Source organism: Euprymna scolopes, chromosome 41 (genome assembly GCF_053919585.1).
Source record: "Euprymna scolopes isolate OS-2025 chromosome 41, ASM5391958v1, whole genome shotgun sequence".
Lineage (NCBI taxonomy): Eukaryota > Metazoa > Mollusca > Cephalopoda > Sepiida > Sepiolidae > Euprymna > Euprymna scolopes.
The window spans coordinates 63,087,340-63,095,143 of record NC_136522.1 but is presented as its reverse complement, the minus strand read 5'-3'; positions in this window follow the sequence as shown (position 1 = coordinate 63,095,143).

Sequence of the window (7,804 nt, the reverse complement as noted above, 5' to 3'; positions counted from 1 at the left end):
GATATAAACTGGTATATACTCGAGAGTCAAAATAATGAAAAGAATATGCTGTTGTCCTAACCCTAATCATTCGCCATGTCAATCAGTGGTTGAGAAGATTTTTGTAATTATTAAAGGAAATAAGCTTAGTCTTGACAGCATTAAACGTTACTTCCTCTAGCAATTTCCTTAGATATGTGTTCATTCATACGCGTGCAATTTCTTGAGATTTGTATTCATTCGTTTTACCCGAGTGTCTGTTATGGAGCGTGGTGTCGTCAGCAAATATATCCATCTCAGAGAAAATTTTATCAGGAGGGAGGAGGGTTCGTTTATGAATATCAGGAATGATAACAGTCCAAGGATTTACCTCTGGGGCACATCCGCATTTATATTATGTTGTTTTGATGTACGACCGTCGAGGACAACCTGGATTTTTCTCTTATCTAAGAAGGTTTTTTCATTATGTTAAGTATATGTTTTAATCCTTTTGTTTTTTTTTTGTTTTTTTTTTGTTTCTGTTTTTGTTGTTGTTATTTTATGCTTTTTAAACCAATAAATTTCATGCGGCAATTCATTATTAAAATAAATAGGTATTACAATATTTTTTTTATCTTTATCTTAGCGACATTAGATTAAACATCAATGTCAAATTCAATAATCTTTGTAATCTAATATATAAACGTACATATGTCTGTCTGTCTGTCTGTCTGTCGGTCTGTGTCTGTCTGTTGGCCGGTCTGTCTCCATATTTTAAAACTCTATCTCCTCCGAAACTAAAAGTCGCAGAGCGTCGCTAAGAGCCTCAAATGATTGTATTTTTACGGGTCGTTCTTTTATGGGTCTTTAGCCGGTTAAAATTGTTTTAAGGGGGTTAAGACGGGGTCAAAATTAAAAAGATATATGTAAGAGAGCCTTCTACTCCAAGAGTTTCTTCTCCAGAACCGCTATACTTTGAAATTCCCTTCCGGGTCCCTGCTTCTCCAACTGTACTGACATGCAGAAGTTCAAGTGTAACGTGAACCGACATCTTGCTGCCCAACTCCCTACATAGTACCCCTGTAGCTTATGTCCCGGATAGTAGCCCCTACATCAAAGTGGCAATGTGCCTTGTTTGGGGGGAAAATGTAATTTTAAAAAAAAAATTTAAGTTTATTTTTAGTTTTTAATTTTTAATCTGTTCATATGCGTGTCACGATGGTACAATGGTAATGTCACCAGCTTTGAATGCTACTGATTCGGTTTCGATTCTAGCTCATAGCACCTAAATTGCATTTGGTATCATGACTCTATAATAATATATACGAAATCTGGACAAATTAAAATATCATATTTAAACGTATTTTACACTCGGGCAAAGTCTAATCTAATATATAAAAGGTTATGTTTGTCTCGATATTTTCAAACTCTATCTCTTCTGAAACTGAACGTCGCAGAGCGACCCTGGTGGCCTCAAATGATTGGATTTTTTTTTTTTACGAACCGTTATTTTATGGGTCTTTAGGCGGTTAAAATAGTTTTTAAGGGGTCAAAAATGAGTCAAAATTGAAAAAAAAAATTGTTATACATTTTGTACATACATTTTAGTTTATTTTGAATTTTTAACTAGTTCATATGCGTGTCACGTTGGTACAGTGGTAACGTCACCAACTTTGGATGGTAGTGTTTTGCTCTGTTTCGATTCTAGCTGATCCTACCCAAATACTTTTTTTTTACTTTTGAAATCACGACTCTATAGAAATATATACGAAATCTGGACGAATTAAAATATCATATTTAAGCGTATTTTATGCCCGGACAAAGCTGCCCCCCCACTCGCTAGTACAATATAAAAGGCTGTATGTCTGTCTGTCTGTCTCCATATTTTTCAAACTCTATCTCTTCCGAAAACAAAGTCGCTGAGTAGCGCTAGAGCCTCATGGGCCGTTTTGGGGGGGGTAGCAGGTTAAAATAGTTTTAAAGGGTCAAAAATGGGTCAAAATTGAAAAAAAAAATCGTTAAACATTTTATACATTCATCTTAGTTTATTATTAATTTTTAATCGGTTTGTATGCATGTCACGTTGGTACAGAGGTAACGTCACCAGCTTTGAATGCTGCAGTTTTGCTTTCGGTTTCGATTCTAGCGACCCCGCTCTGTAGAAAAGTGCCCTCTACAGAAAGGAGTCGCTTTTTTCGCTGATATTTTCGAAAATCATCTACTCGTTTCGATTATCTAGCCTTAATTTAAACCTACGTCACTTCCGGTTTGGCGATGGACGCAATAGCAAAGACATCAGGGTTTTTTTTCCCCCCACTTTCTTTGCATCCTTCGCGGTACGGGATCAAGCATGCCTGCCTACTACCATTTTTTTTTTTTTTTTGCTCAACACACACCTCCAAACACCCAGACAACGCCGAGCACCTGGCTATTATTCAATAAATGAATAAAACTTCTCTACTTTATTGATTGTAAATTGCAGCCATTTTATTTATTTTTTTTTTTTTAAAACAATACTTATTCTCTGTCTTTTTTTTCGTCAAGATGATCGTTGGTTAAATATACAAATCAATAAACCGGATGTCACTTTTTTGAAATGTTGTTATTAAAATTATATTATTTTAACAGCTAAAAGAACATAATTTGGCTTTGGAACAATTTATTTTAAAATCGATGAAGTCGGATTTGTTATGTAAGCGACATCAGATTAATCACCGATCCGGCATAGACTACAAAACGAAAAATTGGTTATATATATATATATATATATATATATATATATATATATATATATATATATATATATATATATATAGAGAGAGAGAGAGAGAGAGAGAGAGAGAGAGAGAGAGAGAGAAAGAGAGAGAGAAAGAGAGAGGGAGAGAGAGAGAACTGCCGACTGTCAACACGACGGTTCTAGGTTCAATCCTTGGCTTGGGAAAGAGGCTAGTCTAGAAATGATGAGTTGTGATACAACGAAACAAGACTGTATGTCGATGACTACATATATATATATATATATATATATATATATATATATATATATATATATATATATATATATATAGCTTAATGTAAAAGGAAAAGAGAAAGATCAATTCCACAAAAGGAGACTTATCCGGATAATGCCAAGCTCGACAATAATTATTGGAGCTTATACAATAGGACAACAAGAGTATGAAATGAAGACACAAAACTATATATACGTAGATATAGAGTGGATCATTTATTGAATAATGGAATACAGGCAAATTTGTGTATAGATACTCCCTCAGGCATTTGTCTATAAAAAATGGTCCTGTGGCGATGGAAAAGTTGTGATGTGAGGAGGCTTTAAATGCTGGAAACATGTAATAATTGATCTCAATGACCGTCTTTAGTTTCATGCCTGCTTGAGCGTGTGAATTCACCGGTAGGGCTAAAAAAAAAAGTCATTTTTGGGCTCATGGACTTTAAGTGTCTGAGGGAGTGGCACTCGTCTGACAAGACGTTGCAATCATCATGTATATATGTATGTCTGCCTAAAACTTTCGACAGAGGCAATGGATTTTCACGGGATTGTTAGTGTTTTGAAGCTTGACCCTTTGGATGACAAATATCGAAAAATTGGCCAAAAACATCAATTCCTTCACCCTCAACTGGGCATTTTTCTTGGGGTTGCTTTTTTCGCCGCTATTTTCGATTGACTAGCCTTAATTTAAACCTATATCACTTTCGGATTGGCGATGGACGCAACAGCAAAGATGTCATCATTATTTTTTTCCACTTTCTTTTTCTCTTTTGCGGCACGGGTTCGAGCCTGCCTGTCTGCCTGCCTACTACCACTTTTTTTTTTTTTTTTGATCAACACACACCTACAAACACCCGGGCAACGCCGGGCCTCCAGGCTGGTTTAAAATAAATACTAAAATTGTCCGTGGAAAAAAATATTTTACAAATATAAGTGCTAAGTAATAATTACTCCTAAGTGACTGTCTTGTAGAGGTTGAGGGTTCAATCCTTAGTACAGGTAATACAAAGAATATAACTATAAACGAATTTATTTCTCCCAGGCTATGGTTAACGAAACAAGAATAATTCCCACTTATTCAAAACACCGTGGAGATTTCAAAATTCAACGAGACAATTCTAAGAAGGTCAGTGGTTGACATTGACTAGAAACATCATAAGACTACCGTCCGAGTAATCAAAATAATAAAGAATACTAGCTATGGCTCCCGAATCATGACGTGAACTTTTGCAACATACTTTTGCCAATAAGTTTGCTTTTTTGTCTATAATATTGTTGTTGTTTTTGTTTTGTTTTTTTGTTTTTTTACTTGATTATTACTTTATATTTGTAATGTTTATAATGTTATTGTTTTATATTTATTTAAATTAGCGGGACCGGTGGAAATTCCACAGCGAGCTCTTTCATATATGATACATTGATGTTGGTATTCTGTAGATGTTCAGCGTAAATGGAGACGCCCTGATATTATTTTAGCTCTTTTGTATATATATATATATATATATATATATATATATATATATATATATATATATATATATATATATATATATACTAGCAAAAGTACCCGTCGTTGACTGGGTTCAAAAACAGCCTACAGAAAACGGACTCTGATTTATGAAAGTATGATAGGTTATGAAAAGGAAGGGTTGTAAAGAGATAGCTTCGAATTTGGGAGCATCAAAACCAAAGCAAAATATGATGAAAGTAAAAATAAAATAGATAAACCCCATAATTTATTATACCATACCTGTTCACACTTAAACCCTTATCACAATATTCTGTGGATCTATATTAAAAAACTTTGTTAAACTGTGTGACATATTTCCATTCTATGGAAGTCAGGTGCGAACGAACACCATATTTCTTCAAACTGAAACATAATTATCAAAGTATACTTACGCAGATAGATATGAAAAGTCTTTATTAAAGTTTGTGCCTATTTTCATTTAATTCCACAATTTTATTATACCATCCCTATTTAAGTTAAAACATACTTATCAAAGTATTCTTATGTACAGTTGTAAACGTTTTGTTTTAATTTTTTAATTTTTTATTTCCATAATTTGTGAACCAGGCGCGAACGCAGACCACACAATTTTAATGAACCACCGTTCTGCCAGATCAAACATATCCATTCCTGTGTCTCAATACATCTTCTATCATGTATATGTAATCAGTTTTTGAAAATAGTCAACCATATAGGAGCCTATTCGTGACCAGACACACACACACACACACACACACACACACACACACATACACGGACATTCAGCTTTATATATATATATATATATATATATATATATATATATATATATATATATATATATATATATATATATCGCTAAAATATCAACTGCATTACTTGGCCAAAACGTAGTGAGACGACAACGACTATGGATGGCAATAATTGCTGAGAATGCAGTTGGGAGCTTCGGAGTTCCTATCCCGTCACGGTTACCACCTGAGGAAGACCAGAGGAATAGTTGGGCGAAACGTTGTGATACAACAACCAAAAAATATGAGAATAATAGTCCACAATAAATAAATTGAATTAATATAAAAACCTTTTAAGCATAAAATTCGGCATTAAAGATAATTTTTCATCCTCTAGTGTTTCTATCATTTCCTTAGATATGTGTTCATTTGTTCCCCCCCCCCCCGTTATAGAGAGTGGTGTCATCAGCAAATATACCCATCTCAGAAACAATTTTATCAGGGACGTCATTTATGAATATCAGGAATAAAAAAGGTACTCCCGCATTTATATCATATTGTTTAGATGTACGACCATCGAGGACAACCTGGATTTTTCTCTTATCTAAGAACGATTTAATTGCATTATGTATTCTTCCAGTGATACCATATGATCTAATTTTCCTTAGAAGACCATCGTGCCATACCCTGTCAAAAGCCTTAGATATATCGAGGGCTACCGCTCTACCCTCCCCTATTTTGTCCGAAACAGATGTAAAACAAACTTGTAATTAATAGATATCCAGATAATGAACACATGTTTCTGCAAATGATTGGCTAGTCAGAATAACACATTGATTTTTCTAAGGTAGAAAAAATTATTCATATCTGAACTCCATTCACAGTTTGTTCTCACGTTTTCTTGAATCCTATGGTACGCATATTTTTCTATCACACCTAATTTTAGTTTTAAGCTGATGCTTAATAAATAAAAAATCATATCCTCAACAGAAAAAGACTTAACTAAAGGTTCGATTAAATGACAAATTAATGACATGTTTTTCTTTAAGTGGAACATGTGAACCTATTTACAAAACAAACATTTCAAGACAATAGCTTTTTCTTTGGCGTTGCTTGTTTTCTTACAGGTGTCGAGAATTGGTGAACGGGCGTGTTTAAACGCGTTTCAATCTATGTAAATCGAATCTTGTGTGTTAAAAGGGTCAGCATTGGTAATTGGTCACGAGTTTGGTTTGGTTGTTTTGCTTTACGGCATATCAACCCTTTTCGGGTTATTTAATGCCGAATCCAGGAATTTTGGAAAAAGTTTTCAGGTTTCAAGTTCTTTATATTTTCAAATATTTATTCATGATGTTCTGTTTTGTCTTGTTTTGTTTTGTTTGGTTTGGTTTTTATAGCATATCCATCCTTTTCGGGTTATTTAATGTCAAATGCAATAATTTTGGAAACATATTTTAGCTTTTAGGTTTATTATATCAAATTTTTATTCCTATTGTTTGGTTTGGTTGATTTTGTTTTACGGCATATCGATTCGGGAATCTGTAAGGACCCGTGGCGTAACGGATAAGGTATTTGATAAATTTAGTTGTAAGTTACACTATTGTGGAAATTGAAGGTTCAATCTTCAGTGCAGACGATACTAAGAATATAATTGCGAATTACTTAAGACTTCTATCCAGTCATGGCTGACAGAACGAGAGCATTCTACCCTCGCGGATAAAATAAAAGGTTTCGTTCTAAATTTCGTGTAGATACCAGAATACAGCAGAAAGATTCCGGAGTTCGACTAGATAGACGTGAAGAAAGACGAAGGTTACATCGATCGAAATTATTTATCCATTTATTTATTGAGGACTATAATCCACATCTTTTTTTTTGTTGTTGTTGTTGTTTCACGACGTTTCGGCCAACTATTTCTCTGGTCTTCCTCAGGTGGTTAACCGCGACGGGATAGGAATGACGAATTTTTTCACTGCATTCTCGGCAATTACTGTCTTCCATGGTTGCTGTCGTCTCACCACGTTTTGGTCAACTCTGGCCGGCTTTATAATTGCTGAGGATGATGCAGTTAGGAGATTCGGCGTTCCTATCTGTCGCGGTTAACCACCTGACGAAGGCCAGAGCAATAGTTGGCCGAAACGTCGTGCAATAACAACTATGAAGATGAGGATAACAGTCCGCAATAAATAAACGGATAAATAATACAAATCAATATGAATTCCAATTAATCGGTTGAAACATTGTGAAAATAGCACTCAACATGAGAACAGTAGCCACAATAATCCAAATAATACGAGACAACAGACTTGCTTTGTTTTACTAGAAAATCGCCAATTATTAATGCCCGAAAGCGACTTGAGGATAGGGATTAATGAATATAAGGTGGTAGTGGCGTAATCGTTAATGGCGTAGAGTGGGTTGATTTTGGATCATTTTAAGGGACAGCTCAACGAGAACTTGTTTACATTGGACTTGAAGGCTGCCATATAGTAATCGTCCGGGAAGCAGTCCAGTGGAACAATGTTCCACAGGCGGGCAGTTCAAGGAAAGAAACTTTGTTCATGGAATCTGCGTTTAGATTTAAGCACAGGGAGTGGGGAAAATTGTTGATAGTGG